Here is a 24,960-nt window from a genome sequence, read left to right on the forward strand (position 1 = left end):
GCCAATATATTTAAATAGCGAGGAAAGGTCTAGAGTGGAGAAAGGGGGGAAATTATATACCCCTTCCCTCATGCCAAAAAAAAAAAAAAAAAAAAAAAGTCTCACAGCTTCCTCCAAGAGTTTGGAGCAGAGTCTCGAAGCCAAAGGGCTTGAAATGAGAGGATGGATTTCAGATAAAGACTAGGAGCAGTACATCCCACCAGAGCCCAAAGGAGATCCCTGGAATCAAAGACAGCAGCCAGGGACCCTGCTACTGTACCGATTCCCAGTACATCAAAGCCATCACTTAGGCGGGTGTACGGTACCTCCAAAAAGCAAGCAAACAAACGCAGGAAGAACAAGAGTCTCAGTCTGCCTCTCTCTCTCCTTCTCTCTCTCTCTCTGTTTCTCTACCCCCTCTTTCAAATCCTAGCCTTAGCGTCACTGCTAATGCAATAGATTTTTTTTAATGACAAGTATGTATTTATGTAAGTTCTAAATATGAACTAGTACCACTGAAATTACAATGTCTGGAATAAAATAAAATGCAATTTGCACTTTAAGTGATCTGCAAACAAATGCAAAAACAACATTGATGTTTCTGAAGGTATTTTTAGTGAACCCTGTAACATCAGGTAGACAGCTCTCACCAAAACTTATTTTTCTTAGGGGTAAAAAAAGATTTTTTTTCCCTCAGCCTCACTGGATTACTTATTTTAGAAAGAATTGGGGAATTAATCGGGAAATCTATTTGATTAGAAAGGAATTCTTCATTTTGAGAGATTTTTCCAATGCTCTTAAGAGCATGCAGCTTCTTAGTCAGGACTAGGAGGAGAAAACGGTTTAGGATTTTGCAGGGTTACCTCATCTAATCCTTGTGAATTCACTCTGGGAATAATGCTGTTTTATTTAGAGAGAAAAAAAGAAAATACATTTAGAAAAATCGGGGGTTTCCTCTCTATGAGCCAAATCTGGATTGCCATTCAAACTTTTCCTGGCTGCTTTTCCATGCGGGACAGTTGATCAATAAAGCCAAGTCCAGCCTGGCTTGCTACAGGTTTCACCAGTCAGTGCTTGCAAAACCTTTGTCATTTTCTAAAAATAAAAAAGCTAAAAGTTATTGTAGAAGAAGGGGCTTTTTTTTGTCCCCTGCACAATGTGTCTTTTGTGAGGTTAATGCCATTCTGGGCTCTCGATAGCCCTGGACAATGGGAACTCTCCAGGAGCCTGCAAAGACTCTGGCTTTTTTCTTTCTTGATTTTTTTTTTTTTTTTTTTTTTTTAAGGGAAGGATGAAACATTCCTACAGTCCAAACACAACTTCTACTTTGATTAAATAAATATTTATCTTTATTGTAACCATTGTATATTTTTACCTTCAGTTTGTCCGGTTTCTGATTATTATTTTAAATTTTTCATTGGCAACAGTTAATCTTTTTTTTTTTTTCCCTTTCAGTCCAAAGTGCAGGTCAGTGTAAAATGTAGCTGACTGAAAGAAGACTGGTAAATTCTGAATTTTTCCATAATACATCAGGTAAGGAAAATTGCTCAGACCTTCAGGAGTATATTTGCCTCTTATTTATCTATCTTCACAAATCTTCATAATTCTGTTGGTTTATTTTTTTAAGATGCAGCAGAATTAAATTTCTCCTTGTAGATCTTGGAAACTCACTTTAATGCTCTCTGTATTTATTTTCTTTTAAAAATGTAAATAGTACTAGGAGCGAACTTGTAGCTTGTTATACAAAACAGCGCGGAGGAAGTCAGTATCTCCACTGGCATAGGCTATTTGGGGGAAATTCTGGATATAAATGTATTTCATGTTGCAATATAGGAAAATGTCAGCTTAATCTGGTAAATACTTATGCTAATTTTACTCAGTGAATTCGTTATAAGGAGGAGAGGTACCAAGCTTGTATGATTGAATAATGCTTAGGCGATAATCCAGCATCTATATGGATTATTTTATGTACAAAATGAAAAAAGGAACCAAGAAATTCAGAATCTAAATCCTTCATTTAGCTGGCAAGAGGGCAGAAAATTTTAGACCAATCTGTTTTTAAGACATTTACAGTAGGGACAGAAAGTAGAATGTAGGCTAAGTATTGCATTGATGTGTATATTTCTCTGCCTCTCGCTCAAATGAATGGATACAAACACAAAGATATATGCATAAATGGGTACATAAATATACATTTGAATGACTTTAGATGTCTTTGCGTCTCTGTGTGTGCTGAATATATGTGCACACAAATATACAAGGTATACATAAATGCAGGTACTGTACAGAGCTATGCGTGTGCTCTCGCTGGGGGTTTTTGTTTGCAGATCTGTTTGAAGCTACTTTTTTTGCAAATATAAAATAGAAGTGTTGGTTTAATGATGAAGATGTGGATGGTGAATTTGAGTAAGAATCTGCTTCCCTGCAATTTTCAGAATCTGGGGTTGCAATGTGAGCAGATATTATTTGGTCCAAGGGCTGAAGATGCCGTGGGCCAGTCTTAAGGAGAAAGAGAGGTGAAGGGGATCTTAGGAGATCTCACTTCCAAAGAGCCTAGCTTCTGGGCCTTGGGTTTTCCTCTGGTTGGGGGGGGGAGGTGTTGGGGTACACACAAACAAAAAAAAGGGGGGGGAGGAAGGAGGAAGAAAAAAAAAGAAAATCCGTGAGGAGCCAGGGGAGGTTGAAAGGACGCCTCTGCGCACAACTCTAGAGCTAGATCTGAGAGCAGGGTTGCAGGGTGAAGAATGTGCGGGTCTCTTTTTGAATGTGTATTGTTATTCTAAGTCTATTGTATGTATATGTTACTGTCCTTTCATTTGCCACGACAACATATGGATCCCATAAATGCAGACATGCTGAAGTGCATCTGTCTGGGTAGTTAACACGATCCAAACATCCCTCTTCGTTCCGCTGACTCGGGCTCTTCCTCGGGGTCCCTGGCTGCGCTCGGGGCTGGCCGGCCCTTGCCCCAGGCGCGCAGCACCCTGCAGTCTCGCCCTTTTGTAGTCTCCCGGTGGGATCCAAGGTGCCGCGCCGAGGAGGCGGGCTGCTCCAGGTCCGGGGTCACAGGCTCCGCTGCCGCCAGCCCCGTGCGCCAGGAAGCGAAAGGGTTAAAGCCGCCCGAGCTCTGGGAAGGGGCTGCGCTCTCCCCGGAGCGAGGTGCCGGCACCAGCAGCTGTGATTTAGGGGTCAAGTCCGAGATCACCTTTCTCCTGCCTCTGGAAACGGCAGAAGATGGGGTAGGGAGGGAGAAACAGGAGAGAGAGGCAGCCAGGCGCGGCACTTGGCGCTCCATCCATCCATTCCCTCCTCCCTGACCTCCCAGCCCACCTTCTGACCCCCAGACAAATGGAACAGTTCCCCTTTCTGCTAGGGGTGCAGGGTGAGGTCCTTCTGAGCATCCAGAATTGTTCCAGCCCCAGCTCTATCCCAGTGCTGAGCCTCTGTTATCCAAGCCCCAAACACCAAATCAGAAAGTTTGCTCTTAATGCACCAGAGGGTGAGCAGATGGGTCTGGGTTTAAAAAAAAAATGCTCCCCGTTTGTGGAAGACAGGGGTACCCTTGCCAGGGTGGGGGAGTTTGGATGTTGGCGCCAACCCCGCAGACTCGGATCCCACTCCTCCTCATCCTCCTGAGCAGATGTACACAGTGGTGTCCATTACATGCAGCTTCTTGCTTTGTGCCCACAATCTCAGCCAAAAGCTTTCTTTCCCCCCAGCTTGGGCAGCCTGGAGAATACTTTTGTCAAAATATTTTTCACGCCTGAAAGATAACCAAAACCCAAATTCAGATTTGTTTCTGAGCCTTTTCACTGGAAAAGAGCAAAGCATCTGAAGTCCCCTTTTGTTATGGCGCTCCACGGAAGCACCTGGTTGTGGGGCTCAGTGCCCAGGTGACGTCCTGGGCACCGTGGGCCGCATACGCGGTGCCCACAAAAGGAGCTTTAATTGAGAAAGAGCTTCCCAAATCCCCCCACCAGGTTGGGCTTTAGGATAACGACAGCTCTTTTGGAAAGTTACTCCAAGGAAAAGGAGTTTTTGGTGGGAAAAGAACTGGCTGGAAATGACAGAGAGAGAGAGAGAGAGAGAGAGAGAGAGGAGAACTGGATCCCTGGGGGGACACAAAACAGGTGGGGGATGCTAAGAGTGGGTAGGGAGATAAGCGCATGAGGGTGTCCACAGACAAGGCACTGCCCGCGGAGGCTCGGTGACGCGCTCCCCAGGCGCTCCCTCCAGCTGTCGGAGCGAGGGCGAATCACCCCGATTTCCGCTTCTGCTTCCAGGGCCAAGAGTGGACCAGCTGGTCCAGTAGGCAGCTGAGGTCTGTCTTCCTAGCCCCGGCGCCCCTAACCCCGCCAGAGCCTCCAAACCACGGAAATCAAACAAAATTGGCCGCTCGAATCTAGAGAGGTTTCATCCCTGGGGCAAGGGGGAGGGAACAAGCCTTTTTTTTTTTTCTTTGAACTCCGATTCAAAAGAGACCACAACCTACTCTTGAGTGCCATCCCCAATACAAGGATTGTGGGTATGTTTCATTTTTTCATTCTTTCTTCCCTATTTCTCAGAAGTAAACCCTTTAAAGAATTAGCCCCAAACTTAGAGCGCCTGGGTCACTGAAAAGAGTTCCAAATGATAAAGCCTGCCCTTGATTCCCAATACATGGCGCACTGTGAAAATGCAGGGCAATTAGTCAGTTCCAGGGTTTGAGTCCGATTTCCAGTATCCTCGGATCCTTTGCAATGGAAATCTGAGATCCAACCTTGGGGCAGGAGTCGTCTCAGAGTTGGTGGCTCTCTTGGGTTCCAGACAGCCTGCACCGCTGGCAAGCGCTGGCTTCCCTGTTGGTGACCTGGTACCAGAAGTTTGCACCCCATCTAAAGCCTGGGGCAGGTGAAGAAGAGAACTAACCTCGTCTCTGCACAACAGAGTGAACAACTTGAGGGCAAGAGACCCTCGGTCGGGCTATGTTCGCTTTGGGGATTTCCAAGGGCATAACTTTCGGGGGGAACGATGGAGGTTTCTGACTTGCCAGCCAGAGGCAGGAAAAAAGGGATCTTTGGGAGGCATGGGCGGCGGGCTAGGGAGCAGGGCTGAGAGCGGGCACCTGAGACCTGGCACCCCTTTGCGCAGAGCCCGTTAGGGCTGGCGTGGGGAGTCAGTGCCCGTGGTAGCACGTGCATTGTTGACACGCAGACACGCAGGCGTGCGCTAATGGAGGGATGCGCGGCTGAGCAATCCCCCGATGCCTGCATTTCTTGCAGGCATGGCTTGTTTAATAGCCAGGGAATTGAGTGCCTTCCCACTCACCCCCACCCCCCGCTTTTTTTTTTTTTTTTTGCTGAGAAATGTAAAAAAGGGACCTATGCCGTGTACATATTCTGAAGAAACGTGCATTTTTTTCCCTGAGAAATACCTAGCACCATAATATTTCTGATTTAAGGGGCGAGGGAAATCTTTGAAGTGAAGAAAATCAGTGGGGGACGAACTATCTTTTCCTGATTTTTGTGTGTGTGTGTGTGTGTGTGCGCGTGTGTGTGTGTGTGTGTGTGCGCGCGCGCGCGTGCGCTCACGCCTCTCCTCAAAGCCAGTAATGGGATTTAAAATCAGAGATTCCCAGTCTTCATCCTCCCTCCCATTCCATTTTGCTCTCCTCGCCCCAGAAAACATCTGCAGTAACCGACTGTACGTCTAAGGGGACGATTTAAAGAGAAACAAGGTTTGGGGCGCTCGCGTCAACTTTCCTTTTCTTTTTCAAATGAAGCTGAAAAAAATTCCAAGGACAATTTAAGCACCAAACGACATCGAACAGATATTTTTCCAAAGCAAAAATTTTCCAATTCGTTTGTTTCCAATTCTTAGAAATAGAGAAAAAGGCAAACCCGATCTTCCTGTACACGGATGGCTCAAAATTTGGGGCCAGTGCTTGGTTAGGGCTGGGCAGGGCAGGGCGCAGCCCCGTGGTCAGGTGCTTGCCAACCCCGGGGCTCTTGGGCCGGGGCTCTGGTAGCTGGGCTCCCCACAGATGTCCTGCGGGCCCAACTCGTGCCAGGGCAGCATGCAGGGCAGTGGTCCCCTGTGGGCATGGCCACCTCCAGGTTTAATTCCAGGGCTCAGCGGGGCAGCAGGAACATTCAAGGCCAGTTTCCTCTGGTCCTGGCTTAGGGCGCACCGTCTGTGCGTCTCGTCTCCTGCCCCCTGGGCTCAGCATCGCCTGGACCAGGCACTGTTCCCACCTCCCCAGGAACCATAATCTCAAAGATCCTGACAGTTTCCTGAGACACTCACCACAGTTCACTGAGCCAGGGCTTGCGTCCTTAATGTCTGGCACACCCAGCCCCATTTCGGGAAATCTTTATTCTCCTGCCGGCTCCGGGATCCTGAGAGGAAGCCTGGGAGCTCAGGCCCCTGGAGAAGCTGGCTGGGGAGCCGAAGCCAGCGCAGAGCCACTGCCCTGGGACCCAGGTGCCCCTCGCAGGTGCGTGCCTAGCAAGGCTCCTCACCCCCTCAACTGGGTGAGTAAATGGCCTGCTGCGGAACAATCCGAGCACCCCATTATGCCCCTGCAGGGCACCCCCAGGAAAACCAGCAGGCATAGGGCCTGGCCCCAGCAGCCACCTGGGAAGGAGAGGGCAAGTCATCCATGCACTTCAGGCCTGAGCTGAGCTGCCCAAGCCCCGTGCCTGCATCCAGCTCTGATTCCACTCCCCACCCTGGGCTCCCAGGGCTTGATTCCCTCTCCACTGCCCTCCCTGGGCTTCCCAGCTTCTTTCAGGACACAGATGCTCCAACCCTGTCCTGTGGGACACCAAGGGGGGCAAACAGCAGCCACCACGGGGGGCTGCTGGGAGCCCTGAGTCCACCTGCAAGAAAAGGCTTCCAACTCAGGCCAGTCCGGAATGGTTGTGCACCCTATGGACCAGGGAGATCTGGGAGTGGAGAGCCCCCTGGGGTCCTGCTCATCACTAAGGTTGATCAGAAACTAGGCTGGTTGAGGAGGTGGGACTAGATGTTTAGGGTTAGCAAGGGCCTGACATGAGGGGTGCCTGTGTCTGTGTGGTTGGTTCTGGGTATCGCCCTCCCTCTCATTTTGTCTGGGAAGAGAAAAGGAAAGGCAGATTGGTGCCGACCCTCTCTGCAGTCTGGGAGCGCTCCAGCAGGAAGAAGTGCTCAGAACGACACTTCAGCCCCGACACTTGAATGCTAAAGGTTAAACTCACAGTCTTCAGGGAAGGGCTTCCTGCCAACTGGAACAGCGGCACTCTGCCACAGGCTCTCCTCCATCTCCCCCTGTTCCTCCCCTCTCCCCCCAGGTACAGCTAACATCAGAGCCTCTTGCTGTTTGTGCACTTCAGGGAGAGATGCCCCCAGGTGCTGGCTCTTCCCATCTCTCCCCACCTCCAGGGAACCTCTCCTTCCTTGCCCCCCCATTATGTTGCCTGTGGCTATTTGTACCTCACTTTGCTCTCGGGATCCCTGACCTATGGGTTCCAACTAGTTCCTGCTGTGGAGTTGGAATGAACTCTGCACTGCAACAAGGATGCAAGGATCACACAAGTGGACACTTGGGGAGAAGCTACTCTTGTCCCTTTTCTCTTTGTTCTGGGTGCAGGCAAACTAGAAGCAAATACCTTCAACTGAGTGCCCAGCCCTGGAAGGGTCTACAGGGACACGCTGCCAGTAAGGGGGTATGTAGAGACCAGAGTGTCAGACTGGGAAGGTTCTCCAAAAGGAACAGCCATGGGGGTCTGTGTTCTTGGTGCTCTTTCCCTCCTGACCTCATTCCCCCAAATGATGGTGAGATTCAATCCTGCACCCCTAAAAAGAGTGTTCTGGCTGGAGATCAGGGGTGTAGTAAAGCAGACGAGGTTTGCTCTTGGGAGTCTGGCAAACCAGCCCTCTTCTTTCTTCCCTACCTCCCTGAAAACCCTACATTTGTTGAGCACCTACTTGGTGCTCAAGGGTGGCTGGCACTCTACATGAATTGCATTCAGTTTTCTCAGTAGCCTTGGGAAACTGGTATTATCAGTCTCATTTTATAGATGACGACTATCAGACTCTGAGAGATGAAGATCACACAGCTATTAAGTGGCTCAACTTGAATTTGAACCCAGTTCCATCTGGCTTTCGAGCTATTTTTATTACACCGTCTGCCTCTAGTCAAGGTCAGGAGAACCAGGGACTCCAGGGAAAATAAAAGAGAGATAGATACACAGTGCACATGCCCTGAGAGGAAGGAAAGAAATAGATTCTGAGAAGGGCTCTCTGGTTTTGATACGGATTGAGGGCTGGGAGACCCATCATAGAAAGTCATGGAGGTTGTCCTCAAAAGGCCACAGACAGAAAGGACAAGGAAACCTAAGATGAACAGGCCCCCAGCCCAGGATGACAGCAACATCATATCACCCTGAAACAATCACCCCTGGACTCCTGGAGGTGTGGGCCTGCCCCAGCCAGACCAGGGCAAGATCATACCAGGCCTTTCTCGCTTTCCTTTGTAAATTTTCTTTCTGTGTCTGAAGCTCAGACGAGTTGAGTTCCTAACTTCTGTGAGTCAGCAGGCTGACAGGAAGGGATGATCAGATGACCAATTACTCATGAACAAATGTGAGGAAATTCAGAAAGTGGGAAGAAGAGAGGGCAGTGACATCCAAATGGCAGGCGTGCGGAGGGTCTCCTGGTCACTCTTGGGGCTGGCCCCAGGAGCTCTCGGTTTTACACTGCTGGGGGGAGGGGGGCCAGGAAGCGTTGTCCTGCAGCTGTAGGCCTGCAGCCCCCTCAGAACAGACATGCCTGCTTTGTGGCTATTGGAGGAAGGCTACAGGAGAGTCTCCTGCCAACTCTGGCCAACCCTGGCCTCCCTGTGCCACTAGGTACTGAAGCACTCCTTGAGGGGCAGGGGGGTGTGGCTTCTGCAGCGAGGGGATGTCGTAATTGGGTCAGTGACATGAGCTGGGTTGTGTTGGGCTGAAGCGAGAGTGTGGAACTGGGCAGGACTGGCCAGGCCCACATGGAGGGGTTGCTGAAAGCCTTGTTAAGGAAGTACTCCTGACCAGGCAATCCAATTACATAATGCCACAAAAATAACTCTGGGCTGGGAGTCTTGTCAGAGTGACGTATTTAGTTAGCAGAGAGGGGTATCAAATATCTATCTCTCAACCCAAGGGCTGAAAGTACACTCGTGGCACTGATGGGCTCCTCCTCCCCCCCACTGAATGAAGAAGGTTGGGGTGGGGTGGGCAGGGCCCGGGCAGGGGGGGGGTAGAGGATGCACATTTCTTTTTCCCCTCCTTTTTCCCCCCAGGAGCAACAAAAGCCAACTGTTCAAGGTAGCTGCGTATGCCAGCTCCCAAGTCCATATACAGAGTCCCATATACTCAAATGGGTCAGGGACAGCTGAGAGCAAGAAAGGAGGGGAGAGAGTGGAAGAAATGGAGGAAAGGGCTTTTGTTGATGTTGTTTTGTTGATGGAACAGGGTGGGCATGAGTTACCTTCTTATTTCTCTAGACTAGACTAGGCCTCCCACTACAGCTGACCAACTGGTCCCACTTTGTCCAACACTGCACTAGATGGAAAACTGCATTCCGGGAACCCCCTCAACTCTGGAAACTGGGACGGTGGGTCAGTCTCCCTCCCATAGGTTTGGCTAAGTTTTCACAAGGACGTAGAAAATTATGACCAAGATAAGGTAATTCATTTTGTTTTGTTTTGTTTTAAGGATTTTATTTATTCATGAGAGACACACAGAGAGCGAGAAAGGCAGAGACACAGGCAGAAGGAGAAGCAGGCTCCATGCAGGGAGCCCCATGTGGGACTGGATCCCGGGACTTTGGGATCAGGCCTTGAGCCAAAGTCAGCCGCTCAACTGCTGAGCCACCCAGGAGTCCCAGGTAATTCATTTTGATTCAAAATTATTCAAAGAATGACCTAAATAAGCTATTTTATCATAGATGCAAAGGCTCTATTTCCAGGAATTCGAAGAAAGAGGCATACGCTCCATTCCCCCCCCCACCCCCATTTTGGAGTCTAGAGCTTTCCAGGTGGAAAAATCACCTGTTCCATCCGCTCAGCTTTTCAGATAAAGTTTCCAGACACATTTCTGCCATTCCAAAATGCCCAGAACTCCCGCCGCAGTTTGGTTAGGGACCCTTTTCTGTATCACCCTGAAAAAAAAAAGCAAAAGTTTCATGCTTGAAACTCTGCTCTTAACGTCTTCTTATCCCCTGATCTCTTTCCCGGGTCTCATTGCCTCCCTGGGGCACCCCGGTCACATTCTGAGCTGTGTCCTTTAATATATTCACCTACAGCCTGTTAGCATTCCCTTGTTCCTAATATGGATAATCACCGCCCCTGATCCTTTTCTTCTCAGCTGCGGCCTCCCCACTCATCCTTCATCTACACCCATCTGGGCCCCCCCCTCCTCCCCCCAACCTTGTAAGGAGACAAATGAGGATAAGCAATGCCGGGCCCCAGACTCTCTGGCAGCATCCGAGCTTTGACAGGCATTCGTCCCCAAGCTCCATTCTTATTTAAAATCAAAACGTCTCTAAACTCCTCGGAGCTAATTATAAAAGCAACTAGCTGGGCCTCCGCGGGTCGCGGGCCTGCGCGGTCACCAGGCCGCTGCAGCCCGAGTCCACCTGGCCGCCGCCTGCAACCAGCTCGGGGGGCGGGGACGGGGGGAGGCCCTGCCCCCGCCGGCGCTACCTCCTCCGAGCCCGGGTGCAGCCTGTTTACCTGGCGAGGCCCACGTGACCGGCCCAGGAGGAAATGCTGAGCTCACCGTGCCCCTGGCACACGTGCGCCCGCCCGCCCGCGCCCGGCCTCGGGCCTCCGCCGCCCCTCCCCCGGCGCCCGCGCCTTCTCCCACTTATTTCTCTGACTCTCCCGGTCACACTTTCCTTTGTTTTCTCTCCTCGCAGGCTGTCTCCCACACGGTGGGGCGCACGCGCGCGCACGCACACACTTCTGGGAATCCTCTTCCCTCCTCTCAACCAGCCTCTCTGCCCCCTTTCAATCTCTTTCAGATCTGTGGCCATGGAGTCTCCACTGGTTTTAAAAATACACTTCCTCTTTCCCTATAGATTGGAGATTTATTAAAAAAAAAAAAAAAAAAAAAAAAAGAGGTCTGGAAGGCCTGGAGACCCTTCCTGAGGCCCAGGATGGTTGGGAGGGGCGGGGGGTGGCGGGGAGGCCAGAGCAAGGCTGCCTCGTCCAGCCACTCAATTTCCTGCTCCAGTGGGCTTGGAGATTTAGGTGTTGGGGGTTTGGTCAAACATGCCTCCTTTATTTATTTGTTTGCAGCCTTTCTTCTAGCTTCCCTCCCACGCTTCCTCTCTGCTGCAGGATGGGGTGCCTGCCCTTCCCCACAGCCAGACCACAGGTCCCAGCGGCTCTTGGCCTCGTGTGGAGGGAGCACGGGCATCTGGCTCCTGGTCTTTGCTGCTGCTGCGCCTCCTTCTGTCAGGGGCTGAGGGGGCTTCTCAGGACCCTTCCAGCCCAGGGAGCTGGGAGGACCCTGGAGGCAGAGAGGAGGACCAGTGGTCAGCGCAGGTGCCTCCTGCCTGCTCAAAGGGCTATTTGTGCGCGGAACCAAGTGGCAGGGCTGTGGGGTTGGACTGCTCCCGGAAGGCTTGCTTGATGCCCGTGGGCGCAGAGCCAAAGCATGCAGTTTAGAGGAAATGTTTAATAAAGACAGGGGAGTCTCAAACTGTTTATTTATCTTTATGGAAAGGTGGAGATACGATGTCCCTGGAAACTGCCTCAGAAGTGGACTGTAAGGTGGTGAGGCCAGAGGGTAAAACAACGGGGGCCTTCAAAGGAGTGGGCTAGCCCCTGGCAAAGGGGCAGAAAATAGACTCTCACCACCCTTTCTCTCCCACCTCCCAACCCCAGGCTCCTGAGCTCATACACCTTGTAGTTTGGGGTGAGGCGGGAGGTCGAAGGAGGCATGTGAAGTCATGCAAGAATGAGATCATTAATATATACAATGGAATATTACTCAGCCATAAAAAAGAATGAAATCTTGCCATTTGCAACAATATAGAGCTAGAGAGTATAATGCTAAAAGCAAAATAAGTCAGCCAGCGAAAGACAAATACCGTATGATTTCACTCCTGTGGAATTGAAGAAACGAACAGGCAAAGGGGGAAAAAATGAGAGAATGAGGGAGGGGGGAGAATCAAGAAACCCTCTTAATGATAGAGAACAAACTGATGATTACCAGGCAGGGGGTGGGAGTGGGTGAAACAGGTGATGGGTTTTAAGGAGGGCACCTGTCCTGATGAGCACCGGGTGATGTGTGGAAGTGTTGAATCACTGTATTGTGCACCCGAAAATAATATAACACTGTTTGTTAACTGGAATTTCAAAGTTCTTACAAAGGAGTGAGACCATTAAGTAATTATTATTTAGGTGTGAACTCATAATCCTCAACTCTCATAAAGGTGGAACCCTACTAGGAGGACATGAGTGTTTTAGTGGGAATGTTTACTATTGGTTTATGTTGAAAATCAGGAATAATACCATCCTGTTGAAAGACCCTAGTAAAATCTAGGGATGGATTTCAACATTAAAATAGTACTGTTCTTCAACATTCAGATGCATTCCTACTTCTTGAAAAATGTTTTCAGCACACATTTAAATGGCCCTGGCAGCCAGTAAGGTGAGAATTCAGATATTATGAGGTCACCTTCTGGAAAGACCTTTTCATAGGTCGATGTACAAAGCCAGGGGAGATGGGGGTGTCTTTGGAGGAGGTTCAGTCCTAGATATGCCTCTTCAGGCATATTAAGATCTAAATCCTCTTTAGACAGGCTGGAAATCCAGAACTTTCTACTGGCTTTAAATATTTTGTGCAAGTTCTAATTTTAAACTTCCAAATGTTATAGGCCAAGGACTCGCTGTTTTGAGTTGTCAATTAGGTAGATAGCTCTGTTGGTCAATTAAATGATTTTTGTGGTTTTAGAACCCAAATAAAGTGGTATGCAGAGTCTCAATGTCATTCTTATCATCTCCATGAATATTTATGGGACCCTGGCTAACGTAACAGCACAAAAGAATAGGGTGGAGCACAGGTTCCCAAATCCCTGTGGGTTTGAGATGCCTCTGTCATGAATTCTACACTATCCAGTTATTATCATTGTTTGTCAAACTAAAGCCCAGAGTGGTGGAGAGAGGTGAATTATGCAAAAGATACAGGAGGATTTTAGGTCTTTGAATATGCTGGCTTTCAACTTTGGAGGGATCTGGGAAAGGATGTGCAGGAAGTTCTTTTCCCATCTTTGAGTCTAGCTCAGGTTCACCTCCCCGAATGGAGACCTGAGGCTGGAGTGGACCTCACCTGGCTTCTCATATTCAGCGGTCTGGGGGAGGTTTCCTGGATTAGTTGACACGCACCAAAATAACATCAATAAGATCCATTTGTTTCACTGCTCAAATACCTGTGATGCTGTGGAAACGCACATGCACTTATGAATACATTTGTATTCATGTTATGTGTTACCCCACCTGCTTCCCCAAGGATAGGCACCATATGGAGTATACACTGTACGCATCTCCATAAATGCCCACGGTGCTAATTGGTACTCAGTGATGTGCCCGTGGTGAAGAGGAGGATAATGATAATGTTGATGATGAGGAGGAGGATGACAACGATGATGACACTAAATTGCTAATAATGAGTCAAGGATGAAAACAGTTCTGGGCATAGAGAGATGCTCAACAAACACAGAATGAATGAATAAAGTTTAGGACTTTCACTGAGTGCTTCCTGAGAAATGGTTCTTTTTAAAAAAAAAAAGTATTTACTTCATCATTACTTATTAAGAGAAACAATCTCAACTGCTTAGCCTGTGGGCTGGGATAAAATGGCAAACAATAACATAACGTAAATTGGCAATCACTTTTCATCATCACTGTGACTGAGATGCCGAATACTCCCCTGTCTCAAAGCAGATGACCACGGGACATAAAGTTTTTTTGCTAACACCTAGAGCATAGATCCATTCTCCTAACTACTTGGGGAAGGATGTCAGAGAGGCGATGCTGGTAGCCCAAGAAAGACACCTATCATGGTCAAGCACAAAGGCCTGCAAACCAGAAGTAGCCATACATCGCAGTGATGCACAATACGCAAATCAACAGTTTTTAAAACATATAGGAAAGTCAAATAAATAAATAAATAAATACATACATACATACATAAAACATATAGGAAAGTAAATAAATAGAAGAAAAAATTCCACAACTACCTGGAAAAAATCAGTCTTTTGTTAAGACCTAGAGAGTGTAAGGATCACCAAAGACTTGGGTTCTGGTCCAGCTCCACCAAAGAGAGCCAGAGGGCCTCCAGGAAGTGACTTCATGCTGGACCGTGTTTTCTCCTTGTAAAACGAAGGCAGCAATACATACCCTACAGGGTTGTTGGAAGATCAAGTAAGATGCTTAATATAGAGTGTCTGTCATAATTCCTACCACCTGGCAGGTGTTCCAGTACACGGTACAAATGGTTACTATCCTGACACCACTCACCTGTGGAAGTGCCTCATAAGCTAGATAGCCTCACACAAACCCAAGACATTCTTTCCAGCTATTACTGGGCTCTGGGCTCACTTGGGCAGCACAGACAGTCCTTGCCTCTCAAAAGTTCACATTGCTCGACTTCACTTTGACAAGAGACCTATTACCTATTTTTGCTAATCAAAAGAAATCCGAAGACAGTTTTCACATATATATATACATATATATATATATGCAAAACACAAAAACAGCGTTAAGCATTTATTTTGCAGCGAGCCGTTAAGAGAGGCAACACACACCCCAAGCAGTCAGAGTGGCCCCACCAAGCTCCTTCTATATCCACTCCCAGCATCTCGGCACCAGCTGCCAGAGCTTTGAACTGTGTCTATGAGCATCTGTGCTTTATCTCGATTTATTTTGTGCATCCGTTAGCAATGATGTGTCCTAAGGTAACAGAAAAGCCTAAGAGAGGTTATTTTGGGGGTCTGGAAACACTCAAAGATTTTCCTGCATAAATTAATGGTAATTGCTGCTTTGCTTTACACCATTTTGGCTTATGAAAGTTTTCACAGGAGCGCTCTACTTTCAGATAGTGGGGGAAAGAAATAGTGGGAAATGGGGCAGAGATAAAGCTATATTATCAAGGACAAGTTTTCTGCACACACAGGTACCTGATATACCTAATTCTGGGCACATGGTTACTGAAATGAAGAATGAAAGCAACCACCAGACTTCCTCAGGGAGGGCTTTGGAAAGATTAATAGTTAAAAGTGACACAAGTTATCAAGGTGCGTGGGCTCTGTACAGCACAGGAGATATGTAAATCCAAGGAATAATCATCAACATAATATCGTCACCATTTCTAGAAACAGATTCTTTCCTAGGCCAGAAGAGAATTTCCAGAAGTATCTTTCCCTTTTGGAATTACAGACTATGACAGATTTATTTCCACACATCTCACTTGCTTTCAGAGTTATTGTTTCCTCTTATTTTTTTCCCCCTTCTTTGGTGATAGAGAGGCCTGAGAACCGATTCTGTCAGGAAGTTCTTGGGGAATTTTCAGGAGGATGTACAAATGGGTTATATGAATGACTGTGAGCAGCGAGCATCTATTTTATTCTATAAAAAAATATATATTCATAACCAATCTTCTGAGCATATCTAAATAATCAAAACCGTGAATGACAAACAGCAGATAAATTTTTTCAGAGCATAAAGGATCCTTTTGGGGTAAGTTACTATCATTTCTATTTCTTCCTCTTAAAGCAGATCAGGTAACTTTTCCCCTGTTACAAAAAGGATGTGCTATCAAATCCAGACCCCAGGATAGGAGCTCAATTGCCCCTTAGACATTAATGCCAATGCCCCAATTTTTTGAATTTATCGACCAAAATGTTGGATGGAGCAGGTTCAAGCATCTTGCTAAATAAAATATAGATTACATTTATCATTTCCCCTCAATCTACTAAAATCTTGTTACTTTTTCATGGAAGGAAATGAATCAGTTTGACAGGACTTGTTCTGTCAAGTGATATAAGTTCCCAACACTGTATTCACTGCAGATTATTCTAGAAGTGATTTGGCAATCATTTTTTCCAGGTAAAGTTCCAGATTAGGACATTACGAACTTCCTCTTTGCTTTTTAAAAATAGAGGCATTAATCTTGCTTCTTTTCAGTCTTTCCAAGTTCTTAAAAATGAAGTTACTCTCCCATGATTTTAGCCAACAATAACAGATTCCCTTATAAAAAACTTTGCCCTACAAAAAAGTCTACTTAAAAAAAGAGGTGTTTCTACCAGTATTTAAGGCATATTTGAAGCTGATCATTCGAAAACAATGAGGTAACAAATGGTCAAAGCTTAAGAACTCTACTTTGACAGGCCCGTTTCCAGATCTCTACTATGGATTTAGATAGAATCCAAATGGATTTCTGAATTGAATGGGCTCAAGACCAAAGGCAGTCTCACACAAGTCAAAGCCGTTAAATGTACAACATAACATAAATTACAGTTACCTTAGGTTCTGCACACTTCCTAAAATCTCAGAGTTTATTAAAAAGTCAATGTTTCTAGAATCCACACTGCATGTATACAACATTAAAGTCAGCCCAGGCCCAACTCTGTAGAGACCAAGATGGGAGCACAAAGGCCACTCATTGAAATGAAATTGGGGTCTCTTGGTATTTCTAGGTATCTCTAAGTTTTGGGCTTTCTAAGATTAATGGAGACAGATGCTTGCTTAAAGCCCCTGAAGTCGCCCTTGACAGGACAAAGCCTGATTTTTACCAATCTTTGTGAGCCTGAAAGTTAAGTTCCTGTATCCTTTCTTGGGTGCACCATGCTGATGCTCAGGTTAGCCCTGCTACCTGCCTCTCACTTTGGCCTCCAAATTGCTCAACACTGCTGGGGATGTAAGTAGCTTGAATTGACTGTATCCTCTACAGTGTTCTACAATGCAGTAGCCAATCATGGATGGTTTTTAGCTCCTGAACAAATTCCCCAAACCTGCTACTCCATCCCTTTTCGATCTCCCACCAACTGCACTCTTTCTTAACATACAGCAAAAGATTTAAAACCCTTATGTCTTGGAACCATGATTGGAATCAATTTCATCAACTTGCTCATTGCATTACCTTGAAGTGCCTTGCTCTGCAACCTCTTCTCCACTATTAAATGCCTTTGTATCATTACCCATTACCTCCATTCTCTTATTCTGCTTTACTTCTGCAAATCTTTCCTGGGCTCTAAAGCCCGACCTTTCCAGGTCTCTCCACTCCCCCACTTTCTATTTCTCTCTCCTTACTCCTGTCTTCATGGCATGCCTGCCTTATGACTCTCCTATCTTTCTTTAATCAACCCATTTATATTTGGAAACCTACACATGCTCTATTCTCTCTTACTAAAAAACAAAATAAAACAAAACTTCCCCGGATTCCATCACCCATTCAACCCCTTCTATTTATAGCCAACTTCTTAAAAGACTCATTTAAACATGTTCTCCGGCCCATGACTGGATACCCCCAACCCTGTGGACTGCTCTGACTATTGGAGAAGGATGGCCATTATTTTGAGCACAAAGTGATTTTCCTGTAGCTCTTGCCCACTGGTCCCTGTGTCACCTTGTGAGGCCACCCAGAGCAAGTCTAATTCCCTGGCACAATCTTTCCTCTGTGCTGTCTTCTTCTGATCTTTTTTTTTTTTTAAGACTTTATTTATTCACGAGAGACACAGGCAGAGGCAGGTTCCATGCAGGGAGCCTGATGTGGGACTTGATCCCGAGTCTCCAGGATCACGCCCTGGGCTGAAGGCGGCGCTAAACCGCTGAGCCACCCGGCTGCCCTCTTCTGATCTTTCTAAGCTAGGCACTACTAGTTCCTTCAGCTGCTCTTTACAAGACCTGATTCTGAGTCCTTTGCCTCCTCATTCTCAGTCTGACTCTCTTAAAGGGTGGTGTCCCAAATTTAAATACAAACTGTCTACATCTGCTCCTCTACCTAGCACAGTAGAGCAGGGTTTATCACCTCCTTTCTTCTCCTTACCTACACTTTGCTCAATACAATTGTTGAATCCTCTTGCTATCAATTTAAACCTCTAAGATAGCGGTTTACAGAGTGTCCCTAACAAGCTTCTATTTCACAAAGACCCAGGAAGCCTTGATAAATGGAGAATCTTGGGCACCACCTCAAATTTGTGGAGTCTGACAATCGGGGGTGGAGGGGACACCTGAGAATCTGTATTTTATTTTATTTTAATTATTTTTTTGGGGGGACTCACATTTTAAACAAGAATGCTAGATGATTCTTAATCCACACACAATCTTGGGGAAAATTGCTCTCTAAACATCTGTTGTCTAGCCTGCACCTAACCCCCATGTTTGCACAGATGAATTTTTGGATCCGAGACAAGACATCCCATTTTCTTGCATTATATTTTGTCTTGTTAGATTTGATTCATTGCCTTGGTTTATCAAAATCTGCTGAACTCTATATTCTGCAACATATGACTTTATAAAAACTGTGCATGGATTAAGATAAAAAACTTTAATGTCCCAGCATTCAGAATTTCCCTCTACAGTGACACCAACGATGGTCAACCAGCTCTACCAAACTCCTACTTCATCTTTTTCCCATAAGGTAAATGGATAAATTGTCATTTGCCATGTTGCCAAATGCCTCAATAAATCCCAACTGTTCTTTGTCTTCTATATTTCCCTTATCTGCTGTCATATCGAAGAGGAAAATGAAGTATTCTCGAGGGTCATTTACACATGCCTTCTAGAATCTGTGGCCAGGCAATGGAGTGTAGTGTGCAGAATCCACCTTTTCCTGTGACCTTGTTCTGAATGCCTATGGCACTTAGGCATTGTATTGCAAATGTTCTTGCCCACATTTTGACTCTACTACTGGAAAGGGAGCTCTTGAACTCTAAAGTTGGGTCTTATGTGTCTCTAAATATCTCGTGGTAACTAGCACAATGTCCTACTTTTCTTTGAAAACTTTTCTTTGAATGAATGAATGAATTTTACATTTTATTCCCACTAACTTACTTTACCTCTTTGTACAGGATGAAAGCAGACTCTGTAGTGAATACTAGGAGACTCTGCTTCTTAGGCATGAAGGAAGTGGTGTGCCTGGACAGATCTCCACAGGCCCAATTATTTCTTTTAGTCACTGCCCATTCAAATGAGCTTGTTAGAATAAAGGCATTCTTTGAGATGAAGTGTGATGAAAACACTGAGAAATGATGACACAGTTTCTAAAACATTACCACTTTACTAGAATCTGTGGCAATGACCAAACGAGACACAGGAAAGTGCATTTCAGAAAAATCTTGGCAGGGCACGTGGGTGGCCCAGTTGGTGAAACAGCCAACTCTTGATTTCAGCTCACGTCATGATCTCAGAGTCCTGAGATTGAGCCCCGCATCAGGCTTTCCTCTCAACAAGGAGTCTGCTTGAAGATTCTCTTTCTCCCTCTGCCCCTCCCCCTGCACGTGCTCTCTCTCTCTTAAAAAAAAAATCTTAAAAAAAGTAAAAGAAAAACCTTGGCTTAGTGGAGCCACCTAAGTCAGCATGACATGCAAACATATTATGGGCTTCATTCTAATAAGACCCCTCATGATGACACAGACAAAGCAGATCAATAGGACATGAGATGGCTGGACAAGGAAATCTGGCTTCCCTCTACATCACAACTGCTAACAGATTTGAATAATCCTCTGATATATAAGATAGTAGAGTGAACAACTATAAAAGAATGATGCGGGATCCCTGGGTGGCGCAGCGATTTAGCGCCTGCCTTTGGCCCAGGGCGTGATCCTGGAGACCCAGGATCGAATCCCACGTCGGGCTCCCGGTGCATGGAGCCTGCTTCTCCCTCTGCCTGTGTCTCTGCCTCTCTCTCTCTCTCTCTCTCACTCTCTGTGACTATCATAAATAAATAAAAAAAAAAAATTAAAAAAAAAAAGAATGATGCGAAGTCCTGTGGTTCCTATGGCTCATGTGACTTTCTTTGTGGTCACATTTTGTCTTTCCTATGTTTTGTAGGCCAGAGAAGATTCCATAAATACTCTGGAACATTCCCCCACTGGAAAAGCCAGATAGCTCCAGGTCTACTTACTTGTTCTGCATGAGGTACAGGGCAGTGGTTCTCAACTAGGGGATGATTTTGCCTCCTTGCCCCAGGGATATTTGTCAATGTCTGGAGACGTTTTTACTTGTTACAACTGAGGAACAGGTGCCACTGGCATCTAGTGGGTAGAGGCCAGGGATACTGCTGAACACCAACGCACACGACAACCTTCCTCACCAGCAAAGAAATATCTGGTTCAAAATACCAATGGTAATTATATCTATGAAAATTTTCAATTAAAATATCCAGTGCCACTATTGAGAATCCCTGGTCTAGGGCTATGATTCTAGTGCCAAGCATGGAAAGATTGATCCATCTCAAAGGGTCATGAAGCTACCTGTTGGGGATCTGCGAAGTAAGATGGGTGACAATCACTGTAAGATGTTTTGCAGTTCTATTATGAGGCTGGAAGACCTAGCCAGTGGGCTGGAATGGAAGTAGACAGGTTCTGGAGCACCCCTAATAGCTATAGGTTTTGCTTCAGAGTAGCTTACTGGAAAGGCTTAGTGAACTCTGCTCAGAAGACAGCCTCCTTCTCAACAGATGAAGGAATGCAGGCTCAGTAGAATCGTGCAAGAAGCATCAGTGAGCCATGTTCATGGTCATAAAAAAGCCCTCAACTACAGCTGCTAATGATGTAACTGGAGACTTAAGTCTTCAGGAATGTGAGGTGGACATGAAGCAAATGTACCAACTGGAAAGGGTGCTGTTTTGGTGCTGACTGAAGAGAAGTCATAGTCCTGTAGTATGAAAGGGGACTCATTTTACTTGAAGCTCCTAGATAACAGATACATTTCCCCCAACTTCCTGATATTTTTTTATTTGACCAAGATTTTAAACAGCACCAGTTTTATAGATCATAGGGAAGCTGGTAGATTTAATGAAGCCTCCAGATGCCCCTTGAGAGCAGATTACAACTCTAATTAAAGATGGAGGATGACAGACGAGAATCCCATGGGACTCTATAAGCAAGTGGCATTCATATGTCTTCTTTCATGGAAAAGATTACTTTGTTCATGTCATTCTGGGCTCTTTCCAGTAAAAGATAGCGTTGCCTAATTCTAATACATTAGGAGATTTAATGTGGTTCAGAGATCAGGGAATGTTTTAAACTGTAAGGGACAAAAAAGTTTATCAGATAAGCTGGACTTTAATTTCTTTTATTCTATATACCTGTACTCACCATCTCCAAGATTACATATAGCCTTGAGTACAAGAGGAATCACCTAAATGAAGTCTGTCTTAGTGTCAAATCCAAGCATGGAGAAGAAGAAGGGAGGTATTAGTTGGGCGAATGAGGATTAAGGCTTCATACTCAAGGCTTTAGGGACCAGGTAGGTATGGCAAGTCAAAGCAGATTTCGAGGTCACAAATCCAGGTAATCAAATGAGGTTTAAAACATTACAAAGTAGGTATTGAAGGTCAAGGCGGTCAAATTTATAGACAAAGGAGATCGGGGTATTGAGACATTAGTTTCAGATGACTTAACTGCTAATAAGAACTCATCACAAGAAGCTGATATTCCAACTCCAGTGGTGCTGGTCATGTTGGCTAAACAGTAGATTTTTGGTCCCATGTGGGTTTCGAAAAGGGAGGTCATACTACTTAATCTTCATGGCCGGAGTACTGGGCTGGAGAGTAGCCAGAGAGAGCCAGAAGCAGAAAAGTAAAGCTCACTAGAAGGCTTTGGGTTGGGTGGGGCTTCTGCACAGGGACATTGATGCAGCCCTGGGGCCAGATTTCTGGAGCCTGCATAGTCATACACCTACTTCCAAAGGCAAAGGTAGTACTATATCTTCACAAAATGTACTTGCATCTCTTTAATCAATGCACATCTTTTACAAAAACAAAACAAAACAAAACAAAAACAAAAACAAAAAAACTCAAACAGGAGCAACATGAAACCAACTGTATCATTGAACAAAGGGTCTAATATAAGAAATATCAAGGACTCCACTGCAATTAAATCATGGATTCACTGACCATGCTATCCACTGAGCTCAGGGACCATTTGTTTTAGTATATGAGTACTATGTACCTGGCACAGTGTCTGCCACATGGATATATTCAATACATGTTTGTAGAAGGAAGGAAAGAAAGTTGGTAGGAAGATTTAAAAAGCAGTAAGGACCACTAACCAGGTAGAGAGCAGCATTAGGCTCTTCCAAAAAGGATATTGACCAGCCAGCCTGGAAGAGACCACCTCATTGAGATCTACAAAGGAGTTGGCAATGGCCTTCAGTGACTGTAGGGGCTGTGATTCCTACTGCATTTACTGGAAAAACCCAGGGAATCCCTCTTTCTTGGCCAAGCTACTGACTTACCTTCCTGGAAGGCCGGCACACAGTTCTGTGCTGGCAACACTTCTGCGGCGCCAGCCAGCACCAGGATGGCTATGCCAGAGGGATCCTTGCATCCTAGAGGCTGGGCCTTGCTAAGTCTTGTCTCTATCCTACTGTTTCCTCTGAGGGCTCTGGGATTTGATATTATGTTTATTATGAATAATGATCAAAAATAGTCAACCTTAGTTTTGGTGAATTGCTTTTTATCTATTTGCTGTTTCTCATCAGATGAAAGAGTTTGCAGAGCTGGGGGGCAGGGTGTCTCATTCAGAAACTCCCACTGTATACTTTTGAAAGTCTTTCTTAATTCTCAAAACATTATCGTCTGGTGACAAAGGTTAGTACAGATGACAAGCCTGAGTACATCAATAAAGATTTTTCAAGACCCAAGACCATGACAACACAGATCTCCCCTACTTTCCATTCACCTTTGCAAACCAATAAATTCAGTATTCAGGAGACTCAGTGGAACAGTTGGCACATATCCTTGACTGCTCTTAAAAAGTGGTTCTGTTGATGTAGAAGTTATTTTTTAAAATGTGGTTTTAAGCTCATTGTCAAATATGTATCATGCAATCACAGTATCGTGAGGAGAGGGAAGTAACTTGATCAAGGACACACAGCTTGTAACTGGTGGAACCAGGCTTGAAACCAAACATGATGATCTTAAACCTTTCTGCTGTTCAGTATTGATGATAAGTGTGTGTATATGTACACACACACACACACACACACACACACAAGGATAAAGTCCTACACCACATAGATTGAGTTGTCTGCAGAAACAGACAGTCCTACTGAAACAATAACCCATTTCAATTTAGGGCAGCCTGGTCGGGAATAGGCCCAGAGCCTCACCAGCCCCCCAGAAAACAGAGCATTGTTTCCATCTAAACCTTGCACTGAAAGGAAGCCTGTCAGCTGCCAATGACCTCGTGAGACAACTTTGGGGAGAGCAAAGAGCCGAGAAGAGAAAGGCCTCATTCTCACTGCAAACAGGAAAAGGGAAGAGAAAAAGAAAGCTCTGTCTCCACACAAGGTTTGCTGGGCTGGCTATGAACTGTTCCAGTACGTTCCATCAAATAGACGCCTTCATAGAATCAAGCCAAGCGCGAACACCGGCTCTGGGACTCCCACTCCCGAGACACACGCGGGCCAGCTCACACATGCTCTTGCTCTCTTGCACCCTGGGAGAGCACTTATATGGGCTTCATGAGGCTAAGTAATAAACACTTTGTCTTCACCCTGCTATTTATGGGTTGCTTGGGGCATCCTGTTCTCTCCACTGCCCTCACCTGAACAGACGGCTCCCGCAGACCCCACACTTAACAAGGACAACAGTAAATGTGAAAGGCTCTGTGTGCCCCATGCGCTCCTGGTTTCCCGGCCACCGGTGCTAATTGCAGAGAAAGGTCAATCTGCATCCATTTACCTGTCCTCTGTGCTCCCTTCCTCGAGGTGACACTTGTTCTCCTTTTTCCCCGGGTCCTCATTTTCTTCCTTCCTTTCAGACATCTCCCTAAGACATCTTTCAAAGCTATCCTCTCCTCTTTTGCCCCCGCCAGGGACTCTTTCATTCTCCCGTGACGGACAGACCACCTAGGAAAGCAGAACAACTCCGAGGACCGCAAGCCACCAGCTGTCACCGCCAGCAGAGGTTCTGGGTCTCTCTGGACCACCGAGCACACGCAGAGCTAAGAAGCCGATCCGGTCCTACCTGTTGCTGAGTTCAGGTTCCCCTAGAAGCCTCGTGCTTCCTCTGCACACATTGTGTCTGGGACGCAAAGGGGAGAGATGCACGTTTGAAGGCAAGGAGTGTGTCCAGGCCAACAGCCGTCTGAAAGCCACGGGGGAAGATTCCAGAAGGGTCCACCGGAGGCAGGGCCAAGGTTGATCCCTTTGGTCAGGTGTGGGGCCCTCCTCCCTCAGCTCCTTGGGGACAGGGGGTGGTTCAGGGCTCTCGTTGCTGACGAGCTGACGGGTCCCGCGTGAGCAGAGTGAGTCACGGCCGCATGCTGTCCACCCGTGGGCTGTCACACAGGCCTGGAGCCCTGCCACCTGTCAGTCTCGGCTGCACCTCCGGCCGGCCCGTCGCATCCTGAAAGCAGGCGGGACAGAGGAGGATGCGTTAACTCGGCCTCTCCCCGCAGAGCGCAGCTCGCCATCGCCACACTGATTAAATCCAGGACATTATCTCACCATAATGCCCTCCTGGCGGCGTTCCCAGGAAAATTCTAACTAATCACAAAAATAGAAAGAAAAACGCACCCTGAATTCCATTCCTCGTCTTAAATGAGTGATGTGTTCACTTTTATTTATTTTTCTGGAAGCAAGGCGGGAAAAGAAAATGAATTTTAGGGCTTAGAAAAACAAGCTACTAATAGTAGGAGGGGAGCCCGGCCGGGGCGCCGGCGGCCCCGGGGGTGAGTGTTGGCCACTCCGGGCGCGCGTCGGGCCGAACACCTGGCCGGGCGGGCAAGGCGGGCACGCAC

At 46.6% G+C, this 24,960-nt stretch overlaps 1 protein-coding gene and 1 long non-coding RNA gene across 23 annotated transcripts in view; one reads left to right on the forward strand and one right to left on the reverse strand.

Annotated features, from left to right (window-relative positions):
* ZFHX3 (zinc finger homeobox 3) overlaps nucleotides 1-24,960 on the reverse strand; it is a 525,132-nt gene that overhangs the window by 248,093 nt on the left and 252,079 nt on the right. For all 22 annotated transcript variants that reach the window (XR_007410986.1, XM_049110732.1, XM_049110739.1 and 19 more), the window contains one exon: nucleotides 24,186-24,566. The gene's annotated coding sequence lies outside the window, so the exon portion shown is untranslated. The remainder of the gene's footprint in view (nucleotides 1-24,185; nucleotides 24,567-24,960) is intronic.
* LOC125755172 (uncharacterized) lies at nucleotides 85-24,230 on the forward strand. The gene is made up of 3 exons (XR_007410988.1): nucleotides 85-1,512; nucleotides 9,696-9,867; nucleotides 24,034-24,230. It is a non-coding gene; the product is annotated as an uncharacterized LOC125755172 (long non-coding RNA).

Source organism: Canis lupus, chromosome 5 (assembly GCF_003254725.2).
Source record: "Canis lupus dingo isolate Sandy chromosome 5, ASM325472v2, whole genome shotgun sequence".
NCBI classification, from domain to species: domain Eukaryota; kingdom Metazoa; phylum Chordata; class Mammalia; order Carnivora; family Canidae; genus Canis; species Canis lupus.